This window comes from Myxine glutinosa, chromosome 2 (genome assembly GCF_964187855.1).
Source record: "Myxine glutinosa chromosome 2, kmMyxGlut1.1, whole genome shotgun sequence".
Taxonomy (NCBI): domain Eukaryota; kingdom Metazoa; phylum Chordata; class Myxini; order Myxiniformes; family Myxinidae; genus Myxine; species Myxine glutinosa.
Window position 1 is genome coordinate 241589284 of NC_136262.1, and position 25961 is coordinate 241615244.

Below are 25961 nucleotides of genomic sequence, written 5' to 3' on the forward strand. Positions count from 1 at the left end.
TAAGCGTCTTTATTTCAGGAGCTCACTGTAACACTGGCGCGCTCCGGGCTGCGCGCCCGGTGTATATCATGAGGCCACGCCTACCCCTCGGGCGTGGCCACCGCCCACTTGGTGCGCGGAATGATGTCACCACGCCAGTGGGCTTTTGTGTCCGCCACACGCGCCCCCCCAGAATTCCCGCGCACCTGGAGGGCCAGTTTGCGGGGCAGACGAATGACCCGGCCGAAGCGCCCGCTGGCGATCGGCGGCGTCTGGGGTGCAGGGATGCCAGGTGGGATGCCCCTGGCTGCCCCTGGGATGGGTGCAGGACCGGGGGGCGGCGGGGCGGCTGGGCTGGGCGGTGCCGGGGGTCCGCCCGCAGGGGGGCGGCCCCGACGTAGGGGTCGGGCCACTGGCGGTGGATGGTCCACGTCGAGGTGGGCCGGCTTGAGGCGGTCTACCGAAACGCGGTCAGGAGTACCGCCGATGTCCAGGGTGAAGTGCTTCGCCCCGGTCTCCAGCACGCGGAAAGGCCCGTCGTACAGGGGCCGCAGTGGTGTCCGGTGGGCATCGTGGCGGACGAAGACGTACTCCGCCGTGCGAAGCTCCGGGGCGACGTGCGTCGTTGGGTGCCCATGGCATGCCGTTGGCACCGGGGCGAACCTCTGGGCGGTCTCTTGCAGAGCGGAGCGCTGCTGTGCCGCGGACCATGGTGCCGTGGAGTCGGGGAGGAACTCGCCCGGCACCCGCAGCGGTTGCCCGAAGACCAACTCCGCTGCGGATGCGCGCAGGTCCTCCTTGGGCGCCGTCCGGAGGCTCAGCAGGACCCAGGGGAGCCTGTCGACCCAGCCGCCGTCGCGGAGGGTGGCCCGGAGCACGGCCTTCAATGAGCGGTCAAATCACTCACACAGGCCGTTAGCCTGGGGGTGGTAGGCCGTGGTTCGGTGCAGCCGGACCCCGAGCCCCTGCGCGACTGCCCCCCAGAGCTCCGAGGTGAACTGGGGGCCGCGGTCGGACGAGATGTCCGAGGGGGCGCCGAACCGGGCGACCCAGGTGGCGATGAAAGCCTGCGCGACATCGGCCGCCGTTGTCGACGCCAAGGGCACGGCCTCCGGCCACCGGGTGGTGCGGTCCACCATGGTGAGGACGTAGGTGAAACCCCGCGAGGGGGGCAGAGGTCCCACCAGGTCCATGTGGACGTGGTCAAACCGGCGTTCCGGCACTGTGAACGGGGCCAACGGGGCCTGGGTGTGCCGGTGCACCTTGGCGCACTGGCACGCGAGGCACGTCCTGGCCCAGCCGTGGACGGCCTTCCGGAGGCCATGCCAGACGAACTTGTCGGCGATCAGCCTTTGGGAGGCCCTCGCGCCCGGGTGGGACAGGCCGTGGATGGCGTCAAACACCTGGCGCTGCCAGCCCGCGGGCACGATGGGGCGAGGACGCCCGAGGGAGACGTCGCACAAGAGGGCCGCGCCCGCGCCGTCGAACGCCACCTCGGTGATGCGGAGGCCCGTGACGGCGGTCCGCAAGGCCTGGACGTCGGGGTCAGCGGCCTGGTCCGCTGCCATCCGGGCATAGTCGATGCTGAGGTGGACTGCGTGGGCGACGGCCCGGGAAAGGCAATCCGCCACCGGGTTGTCCTTCCCCGCGACGTGCTGGATGTCCGTCGTGTACTCGGACACGGCCGAGAGGTGACGCTGCTGCCGGGCCGACCACGGCTCGGTGACTTTGCCCATCGCGAAGATCAGCGGCTTGTGGTCGACGAAGGCAGTGAACGCACGGCCCTCGAGCAGATGGCGGAAGTGCCTGACCGCCAAGTGAAGCCCGAGCAACTCGCGGTCGAAGGTACTGTAACGGCGTTCGGGCGGGCGAAGCTGCCGGCTAAAGAACGCCAGCGGTTGCCAAGCTCCACGCACCCATTGCTCGTGCACCGCGCCCACCGCGTAGTCCGAGGCATCGGTGGTGAGGGCGATCGGTGCATCGGGCGCCGGGTGCACGAGCATGGTGGCGTTAGCCAAGGCGAGCTTCGCGCCCGTGAACGCTGTGTCCATCTGCTCGGTCCAGGTAACGTCGCCTTTGCCCGGCTTACCTCGGAGAGCTTCGTGCAGGGGGCGCAGGAGCTGGGCGATACGGGGCAGGAACCGATGGTAAAAGTTCACCATGCCCAGGAACTCCTGCAGCCCTCTGATCGTGCGGGGGCGCGGAAACTCCTTCACCGCCTCCACCTTGGCCGGCAGGGGGACGGCTCCGTGCCTGGTGACACGTTGCCCCAGAAAATCGATTATGGTGGCGCCGAACCGGCACTTTGCGGGGTTCACAATCAGGCCATGCTGGCCCAGGCGTTCGAAGAGCGTGCGGAGGTGGCGTAGGTGCTCTTCGCGGGACGCGCTGGCGACGAGGATATCGTCCAGGTAGACGTAGACAAAATCCAAGTCACGCAGGACGCTGTCCATCAGCCGCTGGAACGCCTGAGCCGCATTCTTCAGACCGAAGGGCATGCGCAGGAACTCGAAGAGTCCGAATGGCGTGATGACCGCCGTCTTCGGGACGTCCTCTGGCCTGACGCGGACCTGATGGTAACCGCGTATGAGGTCCACCTTCGAGAAGAAGGACATGCCCGCCAAACGGGCGGAAAAGTCCTGAATGTGGGGGACGGGGTAGCGGTCGGGAGTCGTGGCGTCATTGAGACGGCGATAGTCCCCGCACGGTCGCCATCCCCCGCCGGGCTTCGGCACGATGTGCAGCGGCGACGCCCAAGCGCTCTCTGAGCGCCGAACGATGCCTAGTCGCTCCAGGGTAGCGAACGCCGCTTTTGCCACCGCCAGCTTCGTCGGCTCGAGGCGGCGTGCCCGGGCGTAGACCGGTGGCCCGATGGTGGGGATGTGATGGGCCACCCCGTGCTTGACGGCCCCCGCCGAGAAGGTGGGCCGCGTGAGGGCCGGGAAGCCGGCGAGGAGGCGGGTGAATGCGCCCGCTGCCGGAAGCATACAGACCAACGTGGCCGGAACCGAACCGTTCGGCAAGCCGCTTGGCAAGCCGCTCGTTGAGCTGGGCAACGCACAAGCGAGCGAGCTGAACGTCTCGGCCTGGACAAGACGTCTGCGCTTGACGTCGACCAGGAGCCCATTAGCGCACAGGAAGTCCGCGCCAAGCAGTGCCATGGGCACGTCGGCGGTGACGAACGTCCATCGGAAAACCTGCCCTCCGAACCGCAGAGAGAGGCAGCGTTTTCCATACGTACGGATGGGCGTCCCGTTCGCGGCAAGCAGCGTGGGGCCCCCACCCGCGGCGTGCTTGTCTGACGTGCCGGCGGGAACGACACTCACCTGCGCTCCCATGTCGCACAGGTAACGGTGCCCGGAGAAGGTGTCCGTTATGAACAGCAGGCTGCTCGAACGGCCGGCGCTCGTCGCCACTATTGAGCGCCGGCCCAGGCGTTTCCCGACCTGTTGAAGGAGCATGGCGGATGACACTGCCGAGCTTCGTGGCCGAACTTGGCGTGGAACCAGCACCAGGTGGTGGAGCTGGAGGAGCGCGGCTGGCTCCGCCAGGCCGGTGGAGTTGGCGGGTTTCCCCGCGGTGGCGGTTTTCGCCGCGGCGGTGGGCGGGGCGTGGCGGCGGTCACGAGGTGCGTATCAGCATGCTGCGTATGCTGTATAAGCTGATGCTGTGGATCAGCAGCATCAGCAGCAGCATCAGCAGCATCAGCCACGAGGGCCGTGACGGCCACACCGACTCTCGCCCGCGTGTCCGAAGCGGCGAAGTACTTGTCCGCCTCGGCTGCCAATGCTCGGGGTTCCGTTAGCCCGGTCCCGGCCAACGCGAGGCGAACTTGCGCTGGAAGTTGGCGACGGAAAAGCGCCCGGAATAGAGAACCGGGGGCTTCGTTGCCCAACAGTGACAGCATATGGTCCATTCGGACCGACGGGCGCGTGTCACCGAGCTCGGGGAGATCCAGGAGGCAGTCGGCCCGTGCGTCGTCCGTGAGGCCGAACGTGGCTAGGAGTAGCCGCTTGAGTGCCTCGTACTTGTGGCCGTCCGGTGGGTGGCGAAGGACGGACACAACTCGAGCGGCCGTGCCGGGCCCGAGGGAGGCGACGACGTGGCAATAGCACGTGTCATCGCCGGTGAGGCGCCGAAGCTGAAATTGGGCTTCGGCCTGGACGAACCAGACTTCGGCCTGAGCCTCCCAAAATTCGGGAAGTTTGATGAAGTTGGCCATGGCAATGGCGTCGCGTGTGGAAGGATCGCTCCGGCAGATCCAACGTCAAGGGGGTCACCAGTAAAGCGCGGCGTTACGCGCGCTGCTTGCGAGCAAGGAGGAAGCGGACAAGCGGTAACTTATAAGCGTCTTTATTTCAGGAGCTCACTGTAACACTGGCGCGCTCCGGGCTGCGCGCCCGGTGTATATCATGAGGCCACGCCTACCCCTCGGGCGTGGCCACCACCCACTTGGTGCGCGGAATGATGTCACCACGCCAGTGGGCTTTTGTGTCCGCCACAATATCTCTTCTGAGGTAAAAACAAAAAAAACAAAAAAAAAACAGTTTTAAAGCATTATACGTATCAAACGATACATTTTATGAAACGGGGAAACCTAATACACACTTTGGTGGTTTTAAAATGACAGAATGTCTTTATTAGAAAAAAAAAAAAAAGGGACATTGAAGACGACGCTGCTAAAAACAAATACACCACTCTAACGCATAACCACGAGTTTAAACTACATTTACAACAAATATGAAAACTATTTTCATATCACAATGTTAAATATAGAATATATAGAAGATAATGTTAAAAAAAAATGAGCCCTATCTTCCAATGGTAAAAAAATCCTTCAAAAAATTCCTGCATCGGGAATAATATCCTGAGCTTCACCAAAAACTAATCAATTCTTCCTTATCCCAAGGGCAATCATCCCACCAACTTTCATCCAAATCCGTTCAGAACTTTTCCAGATATCTTGTTCACAAACACACGAACACACACACACACACGGACACACACGGACACGAGTGAATGCATTACGCCCTGGCGGGAGTAACTAGAACGACACTCGGTAGAACGCATACCTCTACCAGGCTGAAAATTTTTCGTTTTGTATCCCACTGACAGGCCAGATCTGGATCTGGACATCAAAATTGAATCAGCTTGTGTTGACCTTTTGGCCTATGTTGATCTCAAAAATAATTGGTGGTTGAATTCAGTGACCAAATGTGCAAATCCTCTTAAAATTTCAAGTCAATTGGATGAAAATTGAGGATTTTAGAAACTTGACAAAGTTGTTGACCTTTGGCCTATGTTGACCTTGTGACCTTTTGACCTCAACTCATCCAGCAAGCCTTGTCATAAGACGTCCACAACTTTTTGAAATATCATCCCATATGTCGTTTTGTTCCCCATGGTGAAGATTCGCTGGAAGAAGAATGATGAAGAATCGCTGAGGAAGTTAAAAAAATTCTCGTATCCAGATCTGGATTCGGATCTTCACCAAAATTGAATCGATTCATCCTTGTCACAAACCCAACCTGTCCACCAAGTTTCGGCCGAATCCGTCCATAACTTTTTGAGATATCATGTTCACAGACAGACAAATAAACAAACAAGAAAGACGTGCAGAGCACGATACTTGGGAAATCTCTCGAAGAAATTTGGCCTTAAAAATAATTGTTGGTTGAATCCAAAGACCAAATGTGCAAATCCTATAAAAATTTCAAGTCAATTGGAAGAAAATTGACAATTTTAGAAATATGGCTTATGTTGACCTTTTGGTCGATGTTGACTCAAAAATAATTGGTGGTTGAATTCAGTGACCAAATGTGCAAATCCTCTTAAAATTTCAAGTCAATTGGATGAAAATTCAGGATTTTAGAAACTTGACAAAGTTGTTGACCTTTGGCCTATGTTGACCTTTTGACCCTTTGACCTCAAAATCAATAGGCTTCTTCCTTATGACAAACACCAACATTTGTTGAAGTTTGGTGAAGATTAGTTAAAATTGTGCCCTGTAGGCGATTGACATACATACAGACAGACAGAGAGACAGACAGACAGGCAGACAAACAGAAGAATAACACACGCGAGCAACCAATATACTGGAAAAATCTTCGCTTTTCCCAAGTAACAGACGAACAAACAGACAGGGGTGAAAACGTAACGCCGGAGGTATCAATCCAAGTTGTACATGAACACACCCAAGATGCTGCTCACCATGAATCATTAAGGACCACGCAAACGGAACATTGCTTCTGGATTTGAGAAGGTCCTTTGTACCTGGTAGTTTGAGGTAGGGAGTGCAGGTCGACACTGGGAGTTGTAAAGTAGAGCTCAAGCAATGCATGTTCTTTTGGGGAGTTCAGAGACTAGAAAGCAGGGGAAGAATATGGTCTTCATTAGCAGGAAAAGGGGGTACGTGCGGTACAAGAAGGATTCTCTCACTTTCTAAAGATGCTTCCTGTGGCATATCCTCAGGGCTATGTATAATGCACTTGCTCCATGTGGGAATTACTTATACCCCTTTAGTGTGCCATGCTGGGGACGTCCTGCTTCCCACACGATACACAGCACTCGTACAAGATGGTGAAGCAGCGAAGACCCTGCGTGGCTCTTCCACAACAGGATTATAAGCCGGACACACTGCATGATCAGAGGTTGACATACGGGTCTCCAAGTGGCTTCTGTGAGGTAAGCAGAATTGAAGACAGGATGTATAAAGTACTCCACAGTTCAATATCTGAACTCCATTGAAGCGGAAGTTCATTCTTGGCACATCATTCCCCCATCCAAAACCTTGATCTTTTCTACCCCCCGTTAATTCACCCCAGATCCACTTTTTTGAAATACCGACTTCTTTCCTGGAATTCCTAGCAGTGTCCATGTGTTTTATACCTCTCTTCCCCCCCTCCGCCCCCCTTCCCATGCGTCCTCCCCCCAAGCCCTCTCCCTCCCACAGATCTCCCGATGTCCCTGTTCTCTGCTGTTGTGTTTGTGTGATTCCCTCTCTCTCCCCATATTGTCTCCCGCTCGCTTTATTGTATGTTTTGTGTGTAGGTTTTTTTTTTTTTTTGGTGATTAATGTTAGCTCTTCCACGAGCCTCGATCTTGTATACAAAAAAAAAAAAAAAACTTTTATACCACGTGGCCTCTCTGGGCACTTATCCTGCTGCCACCACGTTCATATCAACACCTCAAATAGTCCCACCCTTGCCTCTCACGTCTACACGCCTTTCCGCTCTCTGTGCCATTACATCATCGCAAAAAGCATTGCTATTTGACGTCACGGGAGGAAGGGAGGTGATAAGTCTATTACATTTTTCGGATTATTATCTCGATCTGAAAGTGCTGGAGCTTTGCTTTGTGCCTACAGGCAACTCCTGCCTATCTGTACAGTTCAGGAAGTGGGTCAGCTTTTCCAGATGGAAGTTTTAATGGAAGTGCTCGGGCTCCAAGCTTTCACTTCCACATCGCCATTCGTTTAACAATTGCCAGCTATTTCAAGATTGCAGAAAAACTACGCACTAGATTTGTGCAAGTGGGCAGCCTCAGAGCTGCACTACCAGTTTAACAGCGAAAAAACAATGATTGCACAAAGAACCAGGACACAGTACGATACACGAGGGCCTCCAAAATCACCAAAAACTAACATCTTACACATGTAGCATTATCAAGATTAGGATGGCCTAGACCCGAGAGGTAGGCAAACTCACCTCAAAGCTGTCTAGCCTGGATTCGAACACTCTTTCGGCATTAGTGGGTGGATGTTAAAGATCCCACAGGGTCCTGCGTGAGGAATAGCCATCACCGGAACCCTGAACATATTCAAAATTCCTGTCCGAACCATTTTGTCGAACGCCAGGCCTGGCCAGCCAGTTCGTGAAAGACTTCATGGGCCTAAAACCTCCCCAAGCTAACCCCAAATTAACGCGGGAATAATTGTAGTTGTTAATGGGATAACAAGTAAACGAAAAAACATGTTTTAGGGCTACACACTTTTTGTTTTAAGTTTTAAACGTTTTTTTTATTATTAAAAAATATATATATTGATAAATGAAAATGATAGATGAAAATGTACCAGAAAAGAGGACAGTGGGCCAAATTTCAGCTTTTTAGGACGTATGGAACCTAGAAAACGAATGGCTCAAAGAATTGAAACGGGACAAACAAACAAAGTTCAGATAAAGTTAAATAAAAGTGTGTGAAAAGCATTGTCTGGAACAGTGCAGGCCAAAACTCTCGCAAGACCCAAAGTGTGCACGAATGCCGTTAACAATCCAAGATGGAGTGGCCTTCTCTCCATTTGGATTGTAATTAGACATCAGGGCACTTTCTTCATATCAATATATATATATATATATATATATATATATATATATATATATATATATATACAGTCATGTGAAAAAGTAAGTACACCCCATGTGAAGTTTTGACTTTTTCAACATATTTCAACATACAGCTATTTGATCTTCATTTCAACAATATTGATAGATAAAGGTGATATAATATAACAAATATCATGAAACATTTACATTTTGTAGTCCATTGTATAATTTTAATAAACATAAATGCAAATTTCGCATGTGGAAAAAGCAAGTAAACCCTTGGCTCTAATAGGTGGTATTGCCCCCTTTGACAGAAACAACCTCAAGTAGGCATTTCTTATAACTGTCTACCAGTCTCTGACATCGACTGGGAGAAATTTTTGCCCACTCCTTCATGCAGAATTCTTTCAGCTGTGCGATGTTTGAGGGGTTTCTTGCATGCACAGCTCGTTTCAAATCCGCCCACAACATCTCGATGGGATTTATATCCGGGCTTTGACTTGGCCATTCCAGAACCCTCCATTTCTTTCTTTTCAGCCATTCCTTGGTGGATTTACTGGTATGTTTAGGGTCATTGTCATGTTGCAAGGGCCACCTTCGGTTGAGCTTCAACTTCTCCGACAGATGGCCTCACATTATCCTCAAGCACCCTCTGGTACAATGAGGAATTCATAGTGGATTCTATGATGGTGAGCTGCCCAGGCCCTGATGCAGCAATGCTGCCCCAAACCATAATATTTCCACCACCATGCTTTACAGTTGGTATCAGGTTCTTGTGGTCAAATGCTGTCTTTGATTTTCGCCAAACATGTCTTCTGGTACTGTGGCCAAATAGCTCTACCTTTGACTCATCTGTCCAGAGCACATTGTTCCAGAAGTGCTGGTCTTTGCCGAGGTGTTCATTGGCAAACTTTAGTCTTGCCCTGATGTTCTTTCTGGACAGCAAAGGTTTCCTCCTGGCACACCTCCCATGTAGATCAAATTTGTGCAGCCTCTTTCTAATGGTAGACTCGTGCACTTTGACATCAACAGTGGCAAGAGCTACCTGCAGGTCCCGTGATGACATTCTGGGGTTCTTAGAGACTTCTTTCAGCATCTTGCGGTCTGCTCTCGGGCTGAACTTGCTGGGGCGGCCTGGCCTGAACAAGTTGGCAATATTATTGTTTGGAATCTTCTCCACTTGTAGATGATCTTCTGGACAGTCGAATGATTGATTTCAAATTGTTTGGAGATCAGATATTCTTTTGATCTAGGCATGGTGACGCCACACACTTCAACAACAAAGAGCAAACCAAACTAAATGTCTGAGGTTTAAATAAGACAGGTTCCTCCAAGATCCTCTCTAATGATGTTCTAATCATTTGCACCTGAGCTGGTGCACCTGATTCTAATTTTAGGTATTTGAAGTAATGATAAATGTAGGGGTGTACTGACTTTTTCCACATGCGAAATTTGCATTTATGTTTATTTAAATTATACAATGTACTACAAAATGTAAATGTTTCATGATATTTGTTATATTATATCACCTTTATCTGTCAATATTGTTGAAATGAAGATCAAATAGCTGTATGTTGAAATATGTTGAAAAAGTCAAAACTTTACATGGGGTGTACTTACTTTTTCACATGACTGTATATATATATTGTTACGTTTGTGGGGGGTACGCAATGATTACCTTAGAGCCAGGTAGAATTGCATAGATTACCATGCTCCATATGTCACGATGAAGAAGAAGAAACCCCATGTATCATAAGTGGGGAATCCGTTAGACCGTATGTCATGTAAGTGTGTAATTGCTCCCATCACGAGGGGTGGGGTTATGTTAATTAGTTAGGGATTATGGGTAATTAATCCTCTGTATGTAATTGCCTCTGTTAATACCCCTCTGTTCCTTATGACAATGCAACACACACACACATAGCCAGACAACCAGCACGCATTATCACACTAAATAAAAGTAACCGGAAGCAGGACATTGAGCACCACCAATGATACCACCGACCTGGTGATCACAAAGGCACAGGAGGTCTGTGAGGCCATGCTCAATGAGCAGTGATTGGTTAGGACAGTCATGGAATGAGGAGATGGACTTGCTGGTTGGAGCAGGCACAGGTGGCGTCGGATGACGTCAGAGCCTTGAGTACAAAGGAGGATGGAGGGCCGACATTTTCTCTCTCTGTTTATGGATCTGGAAGTGAACGGTCGCCGATAAGCTCTTGCGCCAGGGACATTGGAGGTCTCAACGATCGGGAGGACGAGCGCGGCTGGAGTGACCGAACGGGCGCGGCCTGCTTGCTTTGCGCACGGAGCCAGGAATGAGCGGACTGCACACAGAGGCCTGTATCCCGCATACAAACTGCGCGTTCTGGGCCTGTGGGGGTTTTCCGTGCGAGGACGGAGGGCCTGTGACGATCCCAGACGATCAAGGGGACCAGAGCTAAGTCACAATTACACATGTTTATTTTCACTTTTATTGTTCCCTTTGTCTGTATATGAGTCTGTGAGGGGCGCTCCATTTAGGAACTTTAGTTTTGTCGTGCATTATTGGGTTACCGGCATTTCTTCAATAAAGCCGGTGTTTTTGTACATTTGAAACCGTGTCGGTTTGAGTTGATTGTCGCAGGTGCAAAGACGTCTGGTGGAAACCGTCCAGGTTAGTTCGTCATGCTCCTTTCCCTCACGTGTATAGACCACCGCCATTTTTGACTGAATGCCTCGGAGTGTAAGCTCGATTGGCAATCCGTCCGAGACCGGTCTTTATCGGCACTTGACTTTATCTTTATCGGTCTTTATCTTTATCGGTCTTGCCACTCTGCAATAAAGCCCAGATCGGTGGAGTGTTGCAGTGATGGTTGTCCTCCTGGAAGTTTCTCCCATCTCCACACAGGATCTCTGGAGCTCAGCCAGAGTGACCATCGGGTTATTGGTCACCTCTCTTACCAAGGTCCTTCTCCCCCGATTGCTCAGTTTGGCCAGGCGGCCAGCTCTAGGAAGAGTCCTGGTTGTGTTACGTGTTCCTCCCCGACCTCCTGGTCTCGGTATACCTCCGAACCCCGAGAGGAGCCATGGCAGAAAAATATGTTATTCTATGTCAGTAATCAATAGTGAAACCACACCAAGGATCATAAACGAACAGATGTTGTATTAAAAATCACACACAATAATAAAGGTACAACCAATAGCAATCAAAATGCACTCAATATATCTTAAGATGGTATCATCCGCTAAAATAAAATCACTTACTGCGCCCTCCCAGTGACTGGAAAAGAACCCTCCTCAATGTCTCTATAACTCAAAGGTGATCCCGGTGAAGAGGCGATGAGGCGAAGAGGCGATGAGGCGAGTAACGAGGCGTAGGCAAAGCGTGGCCAGTCACATGGTCCAAACCAACATCAAACTGGCGGCGGAAAGGGATATCCCAAAGGCGCGATCCAGACGTGCACGTTCGCATTTCAATGAGCGAACCGCAACGTATTCATCAAACGCCGCTTTCGCGCAAACACATCCCCGGCAGACGACCGGAGGGTGAGAAAAGCTGACGCGTAGCAAAACCTTTTTCGGTGAACGCAGCGCGCGGTGCCAAAATGGCCGACGGCTCTTACTGGAGTCGAAGTGCCTAGGCGAGGATTCTCCGGAACCTCAACGCCTATACCTGACTACGCAGGTTTCTCAATACTTCAGCGATAACACCTATCGCAGGAAAGTCCTTTCAAGGAGACTCAAAGGTTACTCACGGCTTTCGTTTGATCACGCTCGCTACGGAGCTTCAAGACACGCGTCTTCTTCCACTTTTTCCCTTACGCCTTCTTCCTCCTCTTCTCTCTCGTCGTCTTCCAGTTCTCCATCCGGCTTCCTGTCTCTTTTTTTACCATGAGCGCTTTTAACCTTTTAACCACAGTAACCATTTCCCTTAAACAACAATAACCATAATACCTAGAACCAGAAATGTCTCAAGTGGATGAAAACCACAACCACGGAAGTGCCGAATCCGTAACAGTTGTTCCAAACTTCTTCCATTTAAGAATTATGGAGGCCACTGTGCTCTTGGGAACCTTCAATGCAGCAGAAATGTTTTTGTAGGCTTCCCCAGATCTGTGCCTCGACACAATCCTGTCTCTGAGCTCTGCAGGCAGTTCCTTCGACCTCATGGCTTGGTTTTTGCTCTGATATGCATTGTCAGCTGTGAGACCTCATATGGACAGGTGTGTGCCTTTCCAAATCATGTCCAATCAATTGAATTTACCACAGGTGGACTCCAATCAAAGTGTAGAAACATCTCAAAGATGATCAAGGCAAATGGGAGGCACCTGAGCTAAATTTCAATTGTCATAGTAAAGGGTATGAATAGTTATGTCAATGTGATATTTCAGTTTTTTCTTTTTAAGAAATCTGCAAAACTTTCTAAAATCCTGTTTTCTCTTTGTCATTATGGGGTATTGAGTGTAGATTGATGAGGGAAAAAATGAATTTAAACGATTTCAGCATAAGTCTGCAACATAACAAAATGTGAAAAAAGTGAAAGGGTCGGAATACTTTCTGAATGCACTGTAAATATATTGTAACGGTTTTGAGAAGTGTAACGAATCTGAGAAGTGTAACGGTTTTTTGAGAAGTGTAACAATTTTGGGGGAAGTGTAACGAATGTGAAAAGTATGGTTTTGTGGTGTGTAACACCCTCGTAATGTAAATAATGGTCGCAGCCGTCCTCCTAGTTAATTCCATGAAACTTACACACAGGCCACGATATATCTTTTTAAATAGTGTATTTCCTTATTCCATGTAGGCTAAATATGTGTTTCCCACTAGATTGACTCTGCATTGTATCAAACGAAATAAGCGTAGGCCCTTTCAATTTCCCCAATCATCTCCGCTCTCCAAAGTTCCTTTCAAAAGCGGTGCGAGTGGTGTTCAATCTCGCAAGCCGCCATTGCCCATGTGCTAATCTTGGAGAAGAGGGGGGTAGGAGCCGCCAACTCACAGGCGTGGCACGTCGTCATGATCAAAGGGGGAAATCGGACAGCCCTAACAGCCAATCAGCACCGCGGTGAGCGACCCGGTAGGCGTGCCCTCGCAGCCGGCAGCTTGATTCGGCCCCGAGTGATAAAAGCGACTGGAAGGGACTGCTTCAAGAGATGAGCGAAGAGGTGACATATGAGAGGAGCGGTGAGCGGTGAGATGCGAGACGCTCCAAGCCAAAGAGGAGAGGTACTCGGAGAGGAAACCAGCTTTGGAGAGACGCGCTGAAAGGAGGGAGACGGCTCCACCAGAAGGAGAGGAGCAGGTGTGACCGAGCCAGCGTGTGACGTCTAGAGCATCGGCAGCGGATACGCGACGGAGGGCTTTCCCGCCAAAAACGCGAGGAATTGAGAGCTGCTGCCTCCGACCCTGCCTCCCTCTCCAGCAATCCACCTCAAGCCATACCTGCCTGCAATATCCCCCGTGTAAGTATGAACGTCGTCTGTCCTACTCGTTGTCCTGGGGTTAAGTAAATTGAATAGTTTAAGCTAACGATGCACTGTGTGACTGCTTCTTCCATCCATTGCTGTAAATAATTTTGGTCGCTCTTTCTTTTTGCTTGTGTGTGTATAATAAATCTGTTCTTCCTCCGTACCCTGTCTTCTTCTCTTTTCCTTCTCTTTCGGTCGCTTTAGAGGTTTCCCGATTGAATATCTGTGGGGCGATCTGGTCAACGTCGGGTGGAATCGGGCCAATTGGGGATCCTGTAACGGTCGCAGTTGGACCATCCGCTCGGCCCATCGTAACATCTAAACTGCGATCTGTAACAATATATTGTTGCGAATATGGAATTTGGCCTCCATATCCGCTTGTAAATATTCCCCTATTTCCCCAATACTCCCCAACTATCCCCAATCCCCCATTCCCTAGTCCCATTGTCTGTAAACAACAATCAGTAGAGCCGACCTTCCCCTTTTTCCCCCATTAAATGTCGTGCCCAGGTCCACCGCATCACACGTAGACAACTTTCGGACATCTTGCTAGTTATTCTTTGTCTATGTCAGTTAAGGACTCGTTTCCATTAATTCTGACTCTTCGTTGCACCAGAATGTGATTATATGGCACCAGTAGTGAGTTTAGGACCTTTCCCATACCTCCTTCCATCTTCTTCCCCAAACAACAACAACAACAACAACTACAACTACAACTACAACAACAATTACAACAACAACGACGCTGCGCGGGGGAGTGTGCGTCATCACACCGGCTCGGTTAGCCGCCATTGACAATGCGCGCCGGACCATGCGCTCCACGGGGTTACCACGAAGGGGCTCCTTGTCAGTCCCCCGTCAAGGGCGGAGCCGGTAACCCCCCCCCCGCACGCACCCAATGAGAGGCGACGTGCCGATTCCATCTGGGGCGGAGCTAACGAGCCGAGGGCGTGTCACTCCCCGCCGGAGATACGAAGCGACTCACCGGATGTGAGGGGAGATGCGCCCCCAGCCTGGAGAGAGAAGTTGCCACGTACGAGCGCTGAATACCTCCCCGCATCTCTGGACCGGACCGAGTCGATTCTGACCTTTGAGCCCAGGTGCACCTGGAGCCATCGATCCTGCCTTTCCTAGCCATCAAACCCCGTGTGAGTCAGCCTTTTGTCCCGTTTATCTGTCGTCTGTTGGGAATAATATAAGAGTGTGTCTAAGTGCTTATCTTACTATGCTGTCCCTCTTGTAGTTGTAATCTAACCTTCCGTAACAATATAACCTCCTCCGGAGGTCTTGAGAACCGTATCCCTGGTGTCGCGTCATTTTAATCCCAGCCGTGTGTCTTTTCCTTCATTGATCTAGCGTAGCGCGATTAGTCAACGTTCGGGTATAATCGGGTAACTTGTGCAGACGTGGTCATACCAAACCGCTCGGTAAATAACATCTAAGCCACGTCTGTAACAATTGGTGTCGAGGAGTGGAATTCGGACCCGGGACTAAATTTATTAGGCCCAAATTTGTAACAATTAGAATCGATTCGGAGCGCGTTTCCCGCGCGAAATTATAACGGCGAAATTTGATTTTCTTATACGAAAATAAAAACCCGAATTTTGAAAGTCGCACTATGGCGGATCAAGACAGCTGGGGTCCGGTAGGGGAGAGTGAGGCAGGGTCGGTCCAGGACCAAATTGAGGGACGCGAGGAGAGCGAAGCAGCGAGGGTAGCAAACGCACAAAATGGCGCCTCGCTGGTCACCGCGCCCGCGACCGTGGCAGCGCCCCCGGTGGATTGGAACTTGTTTTTCATACAAATGAAGGCCCTTATGGCCCAGAATAGCGAACGGTTAGAACAAAAGATGGGGTCCAATAGCGAGAAATTGAGGGAGGACATGGGGGCCCAGATCGGAGGGTTAGGGAGTAGAATAGAGGGATTAGACAATAGGTTAGGGGAAATACAGGAGGGGTTAACGGGGGTAGAAAACAGAATGGCCGCTCAAGAGAATCAAATGGAAGGGATGAAAAAAGGGTTAGAGGGGTTAGAAAACACCATGGAAGGCAAATTGAGGGACATGAGGGACCAAGCGGAAAGGGAAGTTAACCAAATGGGGCAGCAGATAGAGGGGGTCAGAATGGGGGTAGAAACCAAACTGGATGCTCACAGGGAGGAAATGGAGCAGATGAGGGTGGCATCTGGGCAGGAGATGCAAGTGATGGGAGAGGAGATCAGAAGAGGAGTGAGTGAGGAGGTCGGAGGAGTGCGCGAGGAGGTGAGGCACTGTAAGGAGCGCATGGAGAAGGAGGTGAGAAAGGGGACTGTAAAGTTACAAGGGGGCATAGAGGACCTGACGCAGGAGGTGGAGCAGCTGACGGTGGGACAAACGGAGTTAGTGGAGCAGGTTCAAAGGAACACTGCGGTATTAGGAGGTTTAAAAGCGACACAAAACGACATAAAAAACGACTTGATAGCGACAAAGAGGGAATGTCAGATGGTACGTGAGGGACTGACAACGAGGTTGGACGAGGTGATAGAGGTAATGGAGACGAAGGACCGGCAGGTGAGGACGCACCTGGAAACGGTCAAGGTAGCCTTAGAGGATGAGCTTGAGGAGACGTACCGGGGAATAAAAGAGGTGAAGCACAAATTAGAAGAAGTGGAAGAAGGGATGAGCGAAATTAAGAAGCGACGGAGAGGGGATAAGAAAGAGATAAAAGAGGAGATAAAAGAATTGGTCCAAAGTCTGTGTTTGGATCGTGATGATGTGCTCATTAACCGGATGAGGGATTCGCAGGTGATGGAGGAGAAGCGAAGAGGAAGAGGACCCGGTGTAAGTGGTGACCAATATGGTCGTGCGTATGATGCGCCAGGGGATTTAAGAAGCTTGGGGGTCGAGATGGACCCGGGTGTTCGTGAGAGGCCGTTGGTGAAGAGTGCGACAGGTCTGGTGTGCGAAAGAGGAGGTGTGCGAGAAAGTCCGACTCTGGGGTGTGTGAGGAAAAAGTGCGTGCCAAGGAGTGAGGGTGCTGGCGAGAGTGAGTCGGTCGTAGCGCGTGTGCGAGGGAGCACATGGAAGCGTGGTGTGGTGAGTGTTACAGAGGGTGTGAAGGGAGAGTGTGCGCAAGAGTGTGCACGAGAGAGGTGTGTGACGGACAGGTGCATGGGGAGAGAGTGCGCTGTCAAAGGCAAGGAAGAATGCATGCCTGTGGTGAGTGTTACAGAGGGTGTGACGGGAGAGTGTGCGCGAGAAAGGTGTGTGACGGACAGGTGTATGAGGAAAGAGTGCGCTCTCAAGAGTAAGGGTGAGTGCGCTGTCAAGAATGGTGGTGAGAGTAGTACGAGTGACAAGGAGAGTGAGTTGGTTGTGACAGGTGAGCGAGGATGTACACCTGGGATGGAAGGATGCACACCTGGAATGGTAGAGCGTGAGTGGGAATGCACGCTGGAGTTGGTGGTGAGGCACGTGGTTGGGTGTGCGAATGAGGGCACACCTGTGATTGTCACAGAGGAGGTGACCGAGGAGGGGGCGCGAAGCGGTGTATTGGTGAGGTGTGCGAGCAACGAATGTGTGCCACAGTGTTCGGTGGTCAGGTGTGTGACCAAGGCTGTGAGTGGAATGAGGGTACCTGGGTGTGTAAGGAAAGGTACGAGGAGCATGGGCACGGCTGGATGTGTGAGCAAGGAACGGGCTGCGGGGTGTAAGCGCCCAGGTGAAGCATCGACGTTAGACGGGGTAGAGTTTAGAACGACTTATAGCCGAATCGGGCCCTCGGTGCGTGCTGGGCCTCGCTTTGAACGGCCGCGTCCGTGCTCCACGAGGCGGAGCGGGCAGCCCGATAGAAAGGGTCGTCATGGCGACCACTTTTTGTTGAGGCATTCCGGCAGGTCGAGATCGAGCCATGGGATGGCTCCGTGCCGAGATGGTGCGTGGGATCTCGGCCCGGGTAAACCTCCTTCCCTGCACCGAATGCGGGACGTATCCAGCCGCTGGCACAGAACAACCCGCATTCATGGCTTGGCTTTACGAAGCCGGGCTTTGGATAGGAGTTGGCGCACCGAGAGGCATTCGTGAGTAGACTGGGTGATGAGGTTAGTGTTTTGGACCCAAAATTAGAGAAAAACAAAATTTGATGATTGGCAAAGGATTGGCAGTAGTGATTGGCAGATGATGGGTAGTGATTGGCAAATTTTTAATTTGTTGAAATTTGATGTGCAAAATTGGTAGGAGCGATAGGCCCGGTGGGTAAGGGTGGCATCCCTGCCACCCTTCCCATGGTGGGGCAAAGGAGCAATAGTTTATGGGGTGTATGGCAGTGAAAACTAGCCCGGGTGGGTTAGGTTATATTGATAGGGATCTAGCGAAGATGACAGTAGGTAACGTTAAGTTTAGTTAGTGACTGATACCTGTAGTGGGGACGCAGGTAGATTAGTGTGGATGATAATGACGAGGGAGCGCAATAGTTTAAAGGGACGACTGGGAAGCGCAAGTTTCAGAGGGGAGTAGTTAGCTGAGATGATGCCGTGTGTGTGAGGATTGAACAGGTGAGAATGGAACAGGTGTGATTGCACAGGTGTGCAACTGGACAGGTGTGTGGAGCAGTGTATGAGTAGTGAGTGTGTGGATCAGCGCGAATGCGCTTGGGGAGAGAAGGGTGCAGGTGGCACCAGGTGTGAGAGCACAGGTGTGCAAGTACAGGTGTGTGGGGAGAGTTGGAGTAAGTGGTACGGAGTGGTGTGCATGGTGCGAAGGTGTGGATGGGGGAAGAGTGGACCCTTTTCACGAGTACCCGGGGCGGGTAGTGTAAGTGTTAGGTAGAGGGTACAGGTAAATTGTGGTTGGATATTGGCATTTGTGGTGCGGTGGCAGAATGGTGTTGTGGATGGGTGCATTAGTGTTGTGGAAATGGCTGGGCGTGTAGCCTGTTAGTGTGTGTAGTTGGTTGGGCACTCCACCACTGTGAGGATGTCGGCCAGGTGAGGCCGCAGGTGGGCTCTGGGAGCCGGTAGTTGTGAGTGGGTGCCTGAGGATCCCGGGTGTGGATCGGGCAGCCAGTGCCAGAGAGGGCACCGAGTGGGGAGAGCGCCAGAGGGCCTTCCCCAGGTAGTTAGGTTAGGGTAAGGAGCAGGTAAGCTCGGAGGCAACTGCAGTGGTGGAGGTGTGCAGGTGGGTAGACCCACTGGGAGAGGTACACGCCACAGCCCAGAAATTGTGCGAGGGCACCGGGAGATGAATCGGGGGAGTGAGACCCCAAATTGAAAAGCACCACAGTCTGGCCAATGGGAATTGGTTTTTAGAACCCATAGTGTAAGAGGGCCAATGGTTTGGCCGGAGAAAGACCCCGGGTAGTGTAAAGTTGTTAAAGTCATTTAGGAAATAGTTAGGATTGATGAACCTGTCGCACCATACGCAGCCACTTACCTGTGGTGATGATGATGACTCCACACCTGTGTTTTCTTTGTTTTGTTGCAGGAAATGAAATTGCTGTGTGGATTGTGAGACGCATCACGACGTGGATGAGACATTGGGGTGATTCCATCTCTCCCTCCTTAGGAGGGACTGATGATGAATTGGTGATGGCAAATTATGATGTTGAGTTGGAGATGGCAAATTTTGATGAAAGTTGAAAATGGCAAATTTGATTGGTTAGGAGGGAGAGAAGACGAATTTGGTTTATGGGAGGAACGGGGAAGACAGTAGGGATGTTTGTTGATTTGTAAAGTAGATGTTTATGGGTAGTGTTGTGTTGTGTGGATACAGTAAGGGGTAAGGGAGGGGCCATGTAGGTTACCTGGTTGGGGGGGGGGGGCGTACGATAGAAACGTACCTGTCTCACCTGGTTCCCATGTGCCCCCAGTGTGCATCATCTTACATTGCGTGCACTTTTGCGCCCTTACCACCTTACTCACTTGTCTTTTCTTTTGTCTCCCACCTCCGAGGATCTGGCTTTGGGGTAGAGAGAGAGGAGAGAGAGGTGCTGGCTACGCAGTTGTGGGCCTGCACTTTCGCTGCTTGCTACTTGGATCGATACACCATATGGACCGCAATGTTTGTGGCCACCCACCATGGACCGCAGCTCTTTTGCGGCCAAGCACCACCCGTGGATGGACCTATGGGTCAACGTGGCACCTATGCCATGCAGGTGAACCACTTTTAGTTGACACCACTGAAGGCCACAATATAGAAATGGACGCGGTTGGCGCCTTTCTTTATTTTTTTGAAAGAGGCAAGAAGGCCAAGTGCACCACACGAAGGCAAGACCAGCGGCAGAACATCGGCCGGCTGCGACACCACCGGTGATTTATAGACACTTTATTGGTGCACCGGATGGTGCTCACTGTGTGATGGGGTGGTGCTTGATGCTTGGAAGGGGTGCTCTGCACATTATTAAAGGCCGTAGGCCACAGAGCACTCATGGGTTGGTGTATCGATGCTAGCATGCGTGCTCTCTCTATGCATAACATCTGCATGTGTTCCTCCAAAAACAGGTCCTGGATCGTAGTGTAAATATCAGCGTAGTCTTGTGTAAATAATGCTCCCTACCGGCTGTATGTTTAGTTTGAGGATTCTTTCCGGATTCGGTTATCCTGTGGGTGTGTTTCTGTGAGGAGAAGGGTGCAACGTCGCAGGGGGACATATTTACTCATTTGTGAATATCTGTAAAACTGTCGCACTCAGGGTAGAGTTAATAGTAGAGGGAACTACATTGCGTGCCACACTAAAGTAGGTAAAAATTTATCGGGTCGGGACGCCCCGAGGGTAGAGAAGGGTGCAATGTTGCGAATATGGAATTTGGCCTCCATATCCGCTTGTAAATATTCCCCTATTTCCCCAATACTCCCCAACTATCCCCAATCCCCCATTCCCTAGTCCCATTGTCTGTAAACAACAATCAGTAGAGCCGACCTTCCCCTTTTTCCCCCATTAAATGTCGTGCCCAGGTCCACCGCATCACACGTAGACAACTTTCGGACATCTTGCTAGTTATTCTTAGTCTATGTCAGTTAAGGACTCGTTTCCATTAATTCTGACTCTTCGTTGCACCAGAATGTGATTATATGGCACCAGTAGTGAGTTTAGGACCTTTCCCATACCTCCTTCCATCTTCTTCCCCAAACAACAACAACAACAACAACAACAACTACAACTACAACTACAACAACAATTACAACAACAACGACGCTGCGCGGGGGAGTGTGCGTCATCACACCGGCTCGGATAACCGCCATTGACAATGCGCGCCGGACCATGCGCTCCACGGGGTTACCACGAAGGGGCTCCTTGTCAGTCCCCCGTCAAGGGCGGAGCCGGTAACCCCCCCCCCCGCACGCACCCAATGAGAGGCGACGTGCCGATTCCATCTGGGGCGGAGCTAACGAGCCGAGGGCGTGTCACTCCCCGCCGGAGATACGAAGCGACTCACCGGATGTGAGGGGAGATGCGCCCCCAGCCTGGAGAGAGAAGTTGCCACGTACGAGCGCTGAATACCTCCCCGCATCTCTGGACCGGACCGAGTCGATTCTGACCTTTGAGCCCAGGTGCACCTGGAGCCATCGATCCTGCCTTTCCTAGCCATCAAACCCCGTGTGAGTCAGCCTTTTGTCCCGTTTATCTGTCGTCTGTTGGGAATAATATAAGAGTGTGTCTAAGTGCTTATCTTACTATGCTGTCCCTCTTGTAGTTGTAATCTAACCTTCCGTAACAATATAACCTCCTCCGGAGGTCTTGAGAACCGTATCCCTGGTGTCGCGTCATTTTAATCCCAGCCGTGTGTCTTTTCCTTCATTGATCTAGCGTAGCGCGATTAGTCAACGTTCGGGTATAATCGGGTAACTTGTGCAGACGTGGTCATACCAAACCGCTCGGTAAATAACATCTAAGCCACGTCTGTAACAATATATATATATAAAATAAAACAAAACAGGAGTGTCTGTCTGTCCGTTCATCCATCCCCAAACTACTCCCTCAGTTTTGGGGCTAGCCCCACCAAATCTTCTGTGGAACGTTTTGGGGTACCAGCGGATGTTGTAAGGTAGGTAGGAGCTTTCATAAAGTCCTCTATATACCCTCATAATATACAGCCACGGTATACCCTCATAATATACAGTATTCATAAAGTTATTCTCATCGAGTTGTAATTATTGGACTAATTTTACACTTCCCTTGTAATAATCTCACAGCTGAGTGAGCCCTGAGTTCTGGTGAATTAAACCTTGCATAGTACGGTATGTCACAACAGAGGAGGAACAGAGCCACATAAACATGGTGCAACAACCCCATCCTTCGAATGAATGACCAATGATATGTTTCCACCCCAAAATTGTTCCATGGATTCCCTGAGCGGAATGTCAAACAACAAGGACATAAACTCACTAATTTCCTACCCCTACCCCTAATCTTTGCCACCAACACTGATCTCTACATAATGGCCAAGTCTTCATTCCAAATCATCACTTGAAGTCAGGGTTGCCTTTGAGCTGTCTTGTCTGGGTTCAAATCTTGCCCCAGCTATAAACTGCCACCTTGGTATTTCGCAGGCCGGATGATGCATCAACGTGTGTGCCTATTGACATCTTGGTAGCTGGAACATTTGAAGTTGGTCATTAGCCAACATTATTTTTGAGAAATGTATCTTAGTCATGAATTTTCATATTACACAGGCATGGAATGGTGAACAGCAGATCTTTCTCACCACCTTTGATGAACTCCATGTCATCAACCTCTTTCACTTTCCTGGGAGGAATCTCAACTATTTATCCAGCATTATACACCGAAATAGGCTTTTCTGCAGCTCTCATTGTCTTTTGCTTCTCTTTCAACGCACAGGTGCAACTTGAAGAGGTTGTGGACAATGCATAACTGGCTGAACAGCAATACCATGAACTCCATGGGAAGTGCCAGCACCGGATAGGGTTCCTTTCAGTCCACTTTGTCAAGTCTAAATACAAGTGGACTCAATGGCCATAGTCTCTCTTACCCAGGGAGGCAGCCGTGGCCAGTCGTTCCTCCCAGTAACTAACCGCAACTATTTATATAAAAGATTATTTGCTCGTTTAGAACAGGCTTAAGCCTGCCCTTGGATTGCAGAGCAGACTTTCAACTGTAGAACCAGGGGCAGTTTTAACACAACTACCTTCAATGGTGAGGCATTGGGTTTCTAATTTTTCAGTTTTAATGGTGGGCATTGAGTTCATAAATTAGAGAGGGAGCTTCGATTTAAAAGAATATTCTGCCTAATGAATAAAAGGATGAAAGAGGTTGTGGGCTGGACATTTCGTGCGGATGACGGAAGAGAGGATATCAAGGAGAGCGGAGATGTTGAGCGAAGAAGGTAGGAGGAGGAAAAGATGTGGACCGCAGTTAAGCTGGGAGGATTCTGTGAAGAGGGATATCAGTGAGGTGCAGGTCGTTGGAGAGTAGAGTGAGTTGGCGGCGAACAGAGGAGAGTGGAGGAGCATCGTCGTCAAGGCAGGGCAGGGACTTGGTGTCATTGGACCTCACCCATTATAAAGGCAATACTAGGACAACAACAACAACAACACTTTCCCACATAACTCTATCACATTTATTGAGCCCTACTACCTCCATGTATTACACCCTCCACCACCAATATTGGTTTCTCCTAACCATTTCTACCTTCCTCCCTCCCTCCTACTACTCTTCCTCCACCACCTTCTCCTCCTCAATAATGTGCCTTGCCTCTTGTAGTCGGCCTATGTACCATAAATTCTGCCTCGATGCAAGCTTGCGCTTCGTACCCCCTGTGTGTACAAAAAAGGGCAATACCAAAAACAAAAGCCAAAATCCCTGAAATAAACCGATAAAATGATTAAGATAAAGGCACCAATTTGGCCATAGTCATAAAGGCACAAAATTAAGATAAAGGCACAAAAATTATTGTTTTAAAAAATTAGCCCAAATGGTTTTCTGTCTGTACAATATGTACAGAAAACGTTGTTGTACAGAATAAATTTGTTTATAAAATTTTTAAAATATATATATATTTTAATTTAATTTAAAATATATATAATTAAAAAATTATGTATTTAATTTATTTATTTTTAATAAAAAAATATATAATTTTGTCTGGCTGCACATGTACAGAATGGTGTACCTCTTTCCTGTGTGCTTAATTGTTGTAGTGTACAACCTGACTAGTCCGCGAGGTTGTGCGCCTCGTGTTCGGATGTGAACGCGATGCAGGATTTCCTTTGCTCTGTCACTACCTTACTAATGTATTTAACACACCATGCCCTTCTACCCCCTGTCAAGAGGCAATCAGGGCAATGCAGCGAACCATGCTTCGGAAGGACAGCGGAAGGGTTCATCGAGAATTTCACCATTGGACGTGAGATCCTTTTGATGTTTCGACCTTTTTATCCCAGGAATTATAAGAGATGAAGAACGAATTCCAGTACAATCAACATGTCGTGCCATTCTCGTCTTGTCAATTAGAGAGAACGTCAAAATTCATATCATATCTCATGGAAAAAGAAGCAGCAACATGGAAAAACGATGACGATTAATCAAAGCTATTTTAATATTTAAAAATATCTTGTATAAAAGAAAAGAAAAGAAAATAATTTTAATTTTAAAAATTAAATAAAATAATATCTAAAAGCCATTACAAAAATATTTTCAATGTTTTCTTCTTGAAATAGGATCAAAAACTTTTTTAAAACTTTCTTTGTAAGACTACACCTCTGGAGGTCACTTAATGCAATTGTTGACGCAACGTCGCCATTTTCGGTCATACAAGGAAAGGCTCTTGGAGAGGACCAGCGTGCTCATGTGAACTGTTCAGCAGCCAGAATCCTGCGGTATTTGAGCTTTCTAAATATTGTCAAGCGCAAAATGAAAAGCTTGACATGGGAATCTTGGAATGTTTGCAGGAATTGCAGACAAACGTTTACAGGCGAGCTCAACCAAGTGAATGCACCTTCCAGCTGAAACTTCCAGCGAATCAGTTTCTTGGCTCGTGTTACGCTCCGTGATTTGCCATTGTCTTCCCAACAGTAGTTAATGCAGAAGTTTGTAATTTGTCTCGGTGCCAGTGATAGCTCGCCTACTCTTCGGTGGGGTATGTGCTGCCCTTGCACACCCTTGGAAAAGCACTTTATAATTTTTGACATTTTTGAAAGAAATATTATTGATCACAACATATACCACATATCACAAGATGAAGGAAAATGATTTGTAATACCGGCAACCACCATAGGTGGTGATATTTTTGCCATATCCACCATTTAAAGCACAATGTCAGTTTGTGTGTTTGTTTGTACAGATGTCTGTCCCCTTCATAAGGGTAGGTTTTAAATGACAATCTTTTAACATGAATGTGTGTTCACTACGGTCTATTTTTGAGGATAAAACAAACTGGAAAAACATTTTCCATAAAAGAGTAATTGTTTCTTCTATCGGAATTGTAGACCGTGGCTTGCAAACCGAGCCTCAAGGGCGGTGTACAGAATCGTTTTTTAAAATAATAGTAAATACAAGGCGCAGGGACGGAGCACCCACAGCACGGAGCCACAACTCCCGATGGACCAAGCTGTCTCCTTATCCATGCCGCACCAGACCGTATTCCATATGCATATCGATTGGCTCAACTCCGTATTGCTGTGTGTGTGTGTGTGTGTGTGTGTGTGTGTGTGTGTGTGCGTGCGTGCGTGCGTGTTTGTGTGTGCACATGTCGGAAATATCACCACCTTCGGTGGTGGCCGGTATTACAAATCATCATCCTTCATCTTCTCAGTAATAAAATGGACCCTTCTCACAATTATTATATGGAATATGATGCGTTGTGATCAATAAGATTTCTTTCAAAAAGTATAAACCCACTGTGCCTGATAGTATATATGACATATATATATATATATATATATATATATATATATATATATATATATATATACATACATATATAGTTATATAGTTATATATGCGTATCTGCTCCATTGTAAATAGATGGATGACGGTTTGCTGGTACAAGGTAGTGAGTGCAATTACATTTGGGCTACCCTGTCTGGGTTTTATTCACAATCCAACTATAAACTGTCAGATTGGTACCTTATGGCCGACAGGCAGGGTGTTGCCTCACAGTGCATCTCAACTCTTGGGTGGACTAAGTTGGGTGTCCCATCTCACCACCTGCTAACAATAGCTGACACTTTAAACATATCTGTTGATGAAGAGTAGCCAAGTTATTACTGGTATCCGAAACAA